General features: G+C 42.3%; 1 protein-coding gene across 4 annotated transcripts in view; it reads right to left on the bottom strand.

Moving 5' to 3' along the window:
• The window catches only part of entpd4 (ectonucleoside triphosphate diphosphohydrolase 4), a 32,468-nt gene extending 27,588 nt beyond the window's left edge, over window positions 1–4,880 (bottom strand). For 3 of the 4 annotated variants that reach the window (XM_072266530.1, XM_072266528.1, XM_072266531.1), the window contains exon 1: window positions 4,759–4,880. The gene's annotated coding sequence lies outside the window, so the exon portion shown is untranslated. Of the gene's footprint in view, window positions 1–4,321; window positions 4,491–4,758 lie in introns of those variants that run through there. The other variant, XM_072266529.1, reaches the window with a different exon arrangement.
• Window positions 4,881–10,366: the final 5,486 nt, after the last annotated feature.

Here is a 10,366-nt window from a genome sequence, read left to right on the forward strand (position 1 = left end):
TGTAACAGCGAGGTTTCGTAAAGCGAATGTTCAAAGAGCGGGGGAAACCTGCACCAGCTCGCAACACTAACTTTATACTCCAGTCTTAAATAACTAACCAGCCTCGAAGGACATCAGCAGTTCTTTAATAGAATCCGAATAGAACACAGACGCTTTGGCAACAAAATGCATAAGTAGCAAATCAAATCATCTGCTGACAGTGAATATATAAACTGGATCAGACAATGACATGCTGTCCTTGTTGAATATTCAAAACATGGCATATACCACAGAAGTATCTCTGAAAGTTCCATCTAGTGCCTTACAAACCTCAAACACAATGCCTTTCTAACAATACACAAAAAAAGCTGAATGTTAACACTCCAGCTGTGCTAGGATTTGACCTTCCTCACAGATCATTTGTCCAGCTTTCTCCAATACAAGTTCAGTAACAATGTCTTTGTTATCTATTAACAATACATCTGACCTTTCAGTTTATGCAATTGCAGTAAAACTCCAATAATCTGGCATGCTTAGGACTTTGGTACTACCAGACTATTACTGTGGTGTTAGAAAGTTTGTGAACCCCGTAGAATTTTTTTATTTCTGCATAGATAAGACCTAAAATGTGATCCTATCTTCATGCAAGTCTTAAAACTAGATAAAGAGAACTCAAATAAGCAAATAACACACAAAAATTATACTTGTTCATTCATTCACTGAGAAAAATTATCCAGATCGGAGGCAAGAGCCACTTTCGCTAGCTCTCTGTGATGTTCACTCCTCTCTCCAGGGCGCAGGGCCTATTGCTGTTCCATTGTTGGGTCAATTTAAACACCAGCACAGATAGACTGAAAAGACAGGGTGTCGTTTGGGACGAGAGTCGAGTTTGCTCATCTCTGCGATGGTCATCTCCACGGCACTGAGGCTATGAAGACTGCCCCGACTGCTGCGCTCCGTGCCCGTTAGCATGAGAACTGATAAGTGAGGCTTTGGGCCTACTCTGGGCTGCTCCGGGGATCAGATCTGAGGACTCAATTTTGGATTGAAATACTATTGTTCGCTTCAATTGTTAGCATGATTTGATTTTTTTTACCTTCTCTTGCACATCGAGTGTTAGACTTTTTTTTATTCTTGATTTTTCTTTTAAATTAGTTTCTTTCTGATTTCTTGCTTTCTGGCTACCTGTGAGCAAGCAAATCTAAAGGATGTATAATTTATACATTCTTTGATAATAAATAAATCTTGAATTCTTCTAAACAACTCGAGTAACATGCCTAGCTGTTCAACCCTTCATCAACCTTGCCTAGTCCTGGTATTAGTGGAAAAAAACCTTCTCTGAACTACTTCTAAAGGAAGCATTAACATTATTCATTAAGAAATACTATACACTGTAATCCATCGATGTCCTACATGTGACTGAAGATTAATCTGCATATTTTTGTATTCAATTCCCATGCAATTAATGATAGCATAATGTCAACTCTTCTTGTAGTACCTACACACTAGCTTTTTCCAACACTCAGCTCCCACTGCATCTCTAAATCTCCCAACCCAAAATTATTTGGATAAAAAATGCTTCTTTATTTATCCTTTTTTCCTGGTCAAAATGAACAATTTCATGTTTTTCTATATCATGATCCAATTGCTAGATCACAGCTAACCAGCATACAGATTAGAATGGTAGGGTAGTAATTCCATAATGTACTGACTGGAGTATTAATAAACATAAATCAATCTGCAGCACAGCAGCTACGGAACTTAATTTCAATTAGGCAAATAAATCTGTAATTAAAAGACTAGCACCAGTAGGATTAATCATGAAATTGTAGAATTGTTTTAAAAATCCACTTGGTTCACCACTTCCTTGGGGAAATTAAATCTATTGCCTTATTTGACTCTTCATCACTTTCTGAAGTGATCTAGCAGGCGGCACAGTCCAAAGGTAATCTGATAGGAAATCAGTATGACTACGTCAGTGATACACTTATCACATTTATGAATTTGAATAAAAACTCCACCTAGGCATGCAGATTTTTTTTAAAAGGGGAAGAAAATAGTAAGAAGAAAGATCAGTTTTTCTCAGCAGAAGTTCAAACACAATTTATAGAGGTGGACAATGTCCACATGCACTTTACCAAGGCCTTTGACAAAGTTACACATAGTAGGTTAACCCAGAAAGTTAAGGATGAACTAGCCACTTGGATACAAAACTAGTTTGATGGAAGGAGTCAGGGGCAGTGGTAATTCAGATTAAAGATCTGTGACCAGAGCTATGCAGCAGAGATTGGTGCTAGGCCCACTGTTCATCATTAATATTAACATTTTGCACACAAATGTAATTGACATGGTTAATAAGTTTGCAGATGAAATCAAAATTGATGGTTAAGTAGACAGTGAAGAAGTTTATCTAAGATTACAACAGCAGACTTCCCACCTCTCCCGGAAGTTCCAGGAGTCTCCCACATATTGATAGCAGCTCCCTGACGCCCGGAAATTATATACAATATCCCGGAAATCAATTTTTTTGAGAGGGAGAGCGAGCATCCTGATTGGTCTCTTCGTGCTTAGAGTGGTCCCCAACCACCGGGCCGCGAGGAAGCTATATGATTTGGCAATATGAAACACTATGAGTCAGCTGCACTTTCCCTCATTCCCTGTCATGCACTGTTGAACTTGAACACACGCGAGGTCATTACGCACGCGTCATCCATGTCAGCGTGGGAAGAAGATCAACTCCTCGAGCTTGCAAATGACGACAGGCTGAAAAGTATGTTTGACATAACATCTTTGCTGGCATTCTGGATCAAAGTCAAGGCTGAATATCCTGAGATAGCCACGAAAGCACTGAAAACATTGCTTCCATTTCCAACATATCTCAGCAAAGCGGGGTTTTCTGCAATGAATGCAACGAAAACTAAATTGCAGAATAGACTGGACATAAGGAACCCCCTTCGAGTATCGCTGCCTCCCATCACCCCTCGATGGCACGGTCTTGCTGCAGGAAAACAAGCCAAGGGCTCCCACTGATCAGCAGTATTGGTGTGTTGCAATGATTTTATATGTACGTATGAGGAAAATATGTGCTGTGTGTTTAATATTAAATTTGTTACATAAACCCTTTTAGAAATGAAATTGAGTGCATTAGCCACTTATAAGTAACTTATAGTTGACTTATGATCTATATTAAACTGGTCCGTGGCGCAAAAAAGGTTGGGGACCCCTGCTAAGTAGACCTATCAGTTTTCTCTGTGGGTGGGCTTTACGGTCAACCTCAAAAATCATGACAGTGTTGCTCGCTGCACTGCTTGCAACAGTGACTTTTCTATTGCCCATGGTGGGTTAAAATGTAAAAGACATGTTGAGGGGAGTTTAACAGGTGTCATTCGTTCATTTCACCTTGCAGCATTCGAGGCTGACATAAGATTATAAAGTCATGGGGGACATAAATAAGGTGAATGCTGGCAGCTCTTTCCCCACTGTGGAGGAGCCTAAAACTACAGAACACAGGCATGTGAGAGAGAAAAGATTTAAAAGGAACTCAAGGGTTACAGACAGTGGTGAGTACATAGAGTAAGCTGTCGAAGGAAGCTGTAGAGGCAGGTACAACTACAAAGTTTAAAAGACACTTAAATAGGTACATGGGTAGGAAAGATTTTGTGAGAAATGGGCCAAACACAAGCAAATGGGAGTAGCTCAGGAGGGCACTATAGTCATCATGGACGAGTTCAGCCAAAGAAGCTGTTTGCTTCCTGAATAATTCCATGACCCTGTAATTCTCCAATTATATGGTTTTCAGATAATTCGTACAAAGGTTAAAGATGAGAAATTTATATCAGACGATGATATAACGATATAACAATGTCAGAAAGGATGGCTGACTGAGAAATGCTCACATTACAAGTATTTAGATGTGCACTCAGAAAGTTGTAACATCCAAGACTACAGATTAAATTCTTAACAGTGAGATTAAATTGGACAATACAGACACTGGGCGAAATTCTCTTTACCTGCCACCTACATACTCTCGACAAACTAGTACAAGTTGGTAGGTCAGCGGCCATCCTTGAGAGGCAAATGGATAGTCGGCATTTCAGTTTGAGACCCTTCACTGGACTGGGTCTGGATCTGAAATGTCAACCGTTCACTTCCCCCTTTGGAGATGGCCTGACCCTCTGAACTCCATCAGCTGTTCTAGATTCCAGCATCTGAATCAGTCAGAGATCAGCAACCTCTCGCATCGCTTAACACCTCTACCGAGAACAATTAACTGTGTATATATCGCAGTTTTCTTATGATTATTGCCACAATGTATGGAAATATAACTTAAAGCAAAAGTTACCTCAATTAGTCGTCTGCGCTCTACATCAGTTATCTTGATAGCAAAGGCCCTACTCTTTTCTTGTATCTCAAAATAGGTTAAGTGATTGTTTTTCCCCAATCGTGCTCCTTTTCCCGATGGCGCGATCACTGACCTCACCCTGCACCCACTGCTACCTGTCGCCGAGATCTCACTACGTGGCTGCCCACCTGGGCATCCTCACCCAGGGAATTGGACCCGCCTCCTCAACCTGATGACTGGTTGCAGCCTGCCGGAGCGGCTCAGTATTCTCTAGTTGATTGGCCGAGCATCGTCGTCAATCAAGCCCGTGGCTTGACGTCAAGGCCTACGGACGTCAGAGCGGATATTGACGCAGTCGCACGGCCCACGATAACATTTAAACAAATTAGCCCGGGATTACCTGCCTCAGCACCGCGGTTGAGAGAGTGAACGCTTACCTGTTCATGATTGACCACTGGCGGTCCTGTCATTTAAAACAAATACAAAACGGAGGGAATAAAACCCCAACAACACCCGTAATCACAGATACCATCTTGCCTGCGTCTCCTTCAACTGGTGACTGATGCACCGCACTACCCTTCACGACATTGCCGCCAACCTGTGCTGACGCAAGGCGTGCTTCTCGCTGTTAATTTCGGGGCCTGTAGTCTTTTGTACTTATTGTCAAGAAGTGAATCTGGGGCCAATGCACTTAAGATGCTGCCAACCCCAACAGGAAATTCTGGAAGAGCCCAACCAGTCAGGCAGTATCAGTGAATGCTTCTGATCAAGTTTTGCAAAAGTGAACTAACAAGTGTGTTTTAAGCTGCAGACACTGGGAGCAGTGGAGATATCAGAGGGTGCATCTGAGATAAGAGTAATCTGAATCAGGTTTATTATCACCGGCATGTGACGGCTAGTAGCAAATACTTAAAACACCGCAGTCAACAGAGGTCATAGAAATATGATCTTGCTTACTTGAAATGATTAAGTTTTGAGTGTTGTAATGTGCTCCAGTGGAAGTTGAGATGCTGCTCTTTAAGGTTATATGTGTCATCATAAGAAGCCAAAGACCATAAGATCTAGGAGCAGAATTAGGCCATTTGGCCAATCGAGTTGCTCTGCCATTTCATCATGGCTGATCCAATTTTCCTCACAGCCCCAATCTCCTCCCTTCTCCCCACATCCCTTCATGTGCTGACAAATCAAGAATCTATCAATCTCTGCCTTAAAAAGACATAAAGACTTAGCCTCTACAGCTGCCTGTGGCAAAGAATTCCACAGATTCACCAGTCACTGGCTAAAGAAATTCCACACTCACCATTCATACTTTTGGTGATGCAAGTTGTGACTAACATGTCCATTTCAGAGATGGTCAAGAGGCAATGACATTGCTGGCAGCTAGAGTTACTTGTAGACCATTCTGAGCAGGGGTGACAGATTTCCTTTTGGTGATGGACTTTAATAAACTGGATAGGTTTTTAATGACAAACCAGTAGTTTCACAGAGAAAAAAAATTCTAAAATAAACTCTAAGATCAGCAGAAATGTTGATACACTCCCATACCAGAGACAGAAACACAGTGAAGAACTCCACCAGAGATTTTGTTTCCAACTGAGGCCACTCCTCAGGTGTTTATCAGACATTCATTCCAGCATGTGCAAGTGATTTATCCTGGTGCTTTGGCCAATATTTAACTCTCAAGTCAAAGAATCACATTGCTGCTTGTGGGATCCTGCTGTTTTGCCAAACGATGACTTCACTTCACTTCTGTCGCATTATATGGCCCGTAAGGTGGTTCAGAACATCCCAATTATGGTCAGTGCTCCAGAAATGCAGACCTTCCATTCATTCAATTTCTACTCCCATACATCTTATTGGGTGTACATACTGTAATTTATAGTTTTTTTTTATTATGTATTGCACTGCACTGCAGCCACAAAACAAATTTCACGACATATGCCAGCGATATTAAACCTGACTGATTCTGCCAACTGGCGTGCTGACAGTTTTCCATCAGTATGCTTGCTACTGCAGATCGCCACCAACTCAGTAATAAGACAAACAATGCTGCATTACTACTTGATTACGAGATTTACTATGGCAGCAAAAACGCTAGTAAATTTCTACAGATGTTCCATCGAGAGCATCACCATCTGACATGGACGTGCCAATGCGCAGTATCGTAAGAGGTTGCAGAGGGCTGTACCCATCCAGTTCCATCATGGGTCAAGCCCCCCACCAAACCACCATCAAGGGTGTCTTCAAAAGGCACTGCCTCAAGAAAGCAGCATCCATCATTAAGCACCCTCACCATCCAGGACGTGCCCACTTCTCATTACTAGCATCAGGGAGGTGGTACAAGATCCTGAAGACCCACACTCAACACTTTAGGAACAGCTTTTTCCCCTCTTGTATCAGATTTCAGAACAATCCATGATCTCATGAACACATCAGTATTCCTCTTTTGCACTACTTAATTTATTTTTATTAGTGTAACCTCATTTTTCATTATGCCTGCACTGTACTGCTGAAACAAAACATCAAACTCCACGACTTATACACTTCATGGCAGTGACCGCAATATGATTGAGTTCAACTTGAAATTTGATAGAGAGAAAGTCAAGTCTGACGTAGCTGGGACGTGGACTGCAGATTACGACAGGAAATAGAAAAGGCATCTCAAAAGAGCAATGTTATGATAGACATAGATTTTAACACACAGGGACAGAAAGATTGGGAAAATCAGATTGACAATGGATCTCAAGAGAGTGAGCTTGTTGAATGCCTACGAGATGGTTTTTTAGAGCACTTGCCCTTGAATCTACTTTGGTTCAACTATTCTGGATTGGGTGTTATGTATTGAAATGGTAGCGATTAGGGAGCTTTAGATAAAAGTACCCCTAGGGGACAGTGATCACAATATGATTGAGTTCAACTTGAAACTTGATAGGGAGAAAGTGAAGTGTCACACAGCAGTATTTCAGTTGAATAAAGGAAATTACAGTGGTTTGAGAGAGGAGTTGGCCAAATTAAATTGGAAGGAGATGCTGGCAGGGGTGACAGCAGTGCAGCAATGGCTTGAGTTTCTGAGGAAAATCGGGAAGGTGTCGGATATTTGTATTCCAAAAACAAATAAGCACTCAAATGGCAAAATAGTACAACCGTGGCTGACAAGAGAAGTCAAAGCTAATGTAAAAGCAAAAGAGAGGGCATACAACAAAGCAAAATATCGTGGAAGAAGGAGGATTGGGAAGCTTTTAAAAACCTACAGAGAGCGACTAAAAGAACCACTAGGAGGGAAAAGATGAAACATGAAATCAAGCTGGTAAACAATATCAAGGTGGCTACAAAAAGCTTTCTCGAATATACAAAAAGTAAGAGAGATAAGACTGCTAGAAAATGAGCCCACAGAAATAATAGCAGGGGAGAAGGAGATGGCAGAAAACTAAATGAGTATTTTGCATTAGTCTTCACTACAGAAGACACTAGCAGTGTGCCAGATGTTGAAGGGTGCGAGGGAAGAGAGGTGAGTTACTTTACTTCATACTTTATTGTCGCCAAACAATTGATACTAGAACGTACAATCATCACAGCGATATTTGATTCTGCGCTTCCTGCTCCCTGGATTACAAATATTAAATATTAAAATTAGTAAATATAAAAATTTAAATTATAAATCATAAATAGAAAATAGAAAAATGGAAAGTAAGGTATGCAAAAAAAAAACCGAGAGGCAGGTCCGGATATTTGGAGGGTATGGCCCAGATCCGGGTCAGGATCCATTCAGCAGTCTTATCACAGTTGGAAAGAAGCTGTCCCCAAATCTGGCCGTACGAGTCTTCAAGCTCCTGAGCCTTCTCCCGGAGGGAAGAGGGACGAAAAGTGTGTTGGCTGGATGGGTCTTACACAGAAGAAGGTGCTCTAAAAGCTGAAAGACCGAAAGGTACACAAGTCACCCAGACCAGATGAACTACACCCCAGGGTTCTGAAAGAGGTTGTGGTAGAGATTATGGAAGCATTAGTAATGACCTTTTAAGAATCATTGGACTCTGGCCTGGTTCCAGAGGATTGGAAAATTGCAAATGTTACTCCACTCTTTGAGGAGGGAGGCAGCGGAAAGGAAATTATAGACCACTCAGCCTACTTGGTGACACAGAAGATAGATGTTGTAAATTTGGATTTTCTGGCCTTTGATAAGATGCCACACGAGACTATTTACCAAGTTAAGAATCCATGGTATTACAGGGAAGTTACTAGCATGGTTAAAGCATTGGGTAATTGGTGGGAGGAAATAAAAGGATCCTTGTCTGGTTGGCTGCAAGTGACTAGTGGTGTTCCGCAGGGGTCAGTGTTGGGACCGCTTCTTTTATGTTGTATAATCAATGATTTAGATGATGGAATAGACAGCGTTGTTGCCAAGTTTGCAGATGATACAAAGATTGGTGGAGTGACAGGTAGTGTTGAGGAAACAGGAAGGCTGCAGGACTAAGACAGATTAGAATGAGCAAGAAAGTGGCAAATTAAATACAATGTTGGAAAATGCATGGTCATGCACTTTGGTAGAACAGGGAGAAAATCCAAAAATCGGAGGTGCAAAGGGACTTAGGGGGTTCTGGTGCAGAACCCTAAGACTAACTTGCAGGTTGAGTTGGTGGTGAGGAAAACAAATGCAATGTTAGCATTCATTTCATGAGGTCTAAAATATAAGAACAGGGATGTGGTTTGAGACTTTATAAGACACTGGTGAGGCCTCACCTTGAGTATTATGAACAGCTTTGGGCTCCTTATCTAATAAAAGATGTGCTGGCATTGAAGAGGGTCCAGAGGAAGTTCACAAGGATGATTCCGGGAATGAAAGAGTTATCATATGGGAACATTTATTGGCTCCTGGCCTGTACTCGCTGGAATTTAGAAGGATGGGGCAGGGGGAGGGGCCTAATTGAAACATTTTGGATGTTAAAAGACCTAAACAGAGTAGATGTGGTGAGAGAGTCTACGACAAGGTAGCACAGCCTCAGAATAGAGGGGCATCTATTTAAAGCAGAGATGCAGATTAATTTCTTTAGGCACAGAGTGGTGAACTTGTGGAATTTGTTACCACAGGCGGCCGTGAAGGCCAGGACATTGGGTGCATTTAAGGCAGAGATTGACAGATTCTTGATTGGCCACAGCATCAAAGGTTACCAGAAGAAAGCCAGGGAGTGGGGCTGAGGAAGGGGAAAAAAATGGATCAGCCATGATGGAATGGCAGAGCAGACTCGATGGGCCAAATGGCCTAATTCTGCTCCTATGTCTTCTGGTCTTATGTTGGTGATAATAAACCTGTTTCTGATGAATCCTTAAATATTTAGCAATGACCTGGTGAAACCAATGAACCACAGGTGGCCCTAGTAGAAGACAACAATAACTTAAGCTAGAGTGTGTGGACTCTAGTGTTAACTAGTGTCTACAAATGTATTAATCACTGGAGGCTGCAATCTCATCCAGCATATTCCGTATTGTGTATAAGTCATAGGCACATACTTTATATATAGATAGGGTGTCTGTAGCATGAGGGAGGAAAAGATGGCGGCGCGACGCGGCTCACAGCAGCTACTCCGGTGGTGATGTCTGTTATTTGTCAAGTAGGGTGTCGTGCACAATCCTGATTTGACGGAGATGGATATGAGAGCACAGGGGAACATCTGGTGAAACTTTTGAAATGCCTGCTTCGCTGCTGCTGCTACTGTGTGATCCAGAATCTCCAGAGGGGAAGGCCCTGAGTCCTTGGCTTTGCTTGTTGCTCAGCGGCCGGGGCGGGGTTGAAGCGCTCGGCAGAGGATGGTGCTCAGAGAGGCTGTGTTGGAGGGGCTGGTCGGAGGCTCCAAGTTTTCAGACGGACTCAGAGCCTGCTGCGGTCGGGTGCTTCCAATGGTGCTGCATCGGCAAGTTTGCAGCGCTTGGAGGTTCATGGCAGGGAGAGTTTCTCCCTTCTGCCACCTGCATGAGATGATGAGTCTATCCGGACTTTGAGACTTTTTTTTTACCTCGCCCACGGTCTGCTCTTTATCAAATTATGGTATT

The sequence above is a fragment of the Mobula birostris genome, chromosome 8 (genome assembly GCF_030028105.1).
Source record: "Mobula birostris isolate sMobBir1 chromosome 8, sMobBir1.hap1, whole genome shotgun sequence".
In the NCBI taxonomy this organism is placed as follows: Eukaryota; Metazoa; Chordata; class Chondrichthyes; order Myliobatiformes; family Myliobatidae; genus Mobula; species Mobula birostris.